This window comes from Arvicanthis niloticus, chromosome 15 (assembly GCF_011762505.2).
Source record: "Arvicanthis niloticus isolate mArvNil1 chromosome 15, mArvNil1.pat.X, whole genome shotgun sequence".
Taxonomy (NCBI): domain Eukaryota; kingdom Metazoa; phylum Chordata; class Mammalia; order Rodentia; family Muridae; genus Arvicanthis; species Arvicanthis niloticus.
The window spans coordinates 67,927,302-67,927,669 of record NC_047672.1 but is presented as its reverse complement, the minus strand read 5'-3'; the positions used below and the strand labels follow the sequence as shown (position 1 = coordinate 67,927,669).

Below are 368 nucleotides of genomic sequence, written 5' to 3'. Positions count from 1 at the left end.
ATTACATGGCCCGGAGGTTTGGAATCTCATAATTTAAGATGATTAAAAAAATTGCCTAATTTTTCTTTGGGAATGAGTCTTCCCTTTGAAAAGAGTATTTATCTTTTTGTTGTTTTGTTGTTGTTGGTTTTGGTGTTATACTCTTCAATCGTACAGACTACAATTCCACTGACAATTAATGATTTAAGTTATTGATATTGTCTGCTGCTAGATTACTGCAAGTGTGGCAGTGGTGTCTCATGTGCTTCATAGGTGGCAGAGGAGAGAGAGGTTATGTCTAAGCTCAGGTTGTGGCCTGAGGAACATCTGAATGATGAAGAGTATAACACAGAACTGAAGGAGCTAAAGAGATTTCAACCCCACAGGAA

General features: G+C 37.8%; 1 non-coding gene across 1 annotated transcript; it reads left to right on the top strand.

The window, feature by feature from the left end:
* Nucleotides 1-200: 200 nt before the first annotated feature.
* On the top strand, nt 201-330 carry LOC117721112 (small nucleolar RNA SNORA17). The gene has a single exon (XR_004608384.1). It is a non-coding gene; the product is annotated as a small nucleolar RNA SNORA17 (small nucleolar RNA).
* The last annotated feature ends 38 nt before the right edge of the window (nt 331-368 follow it).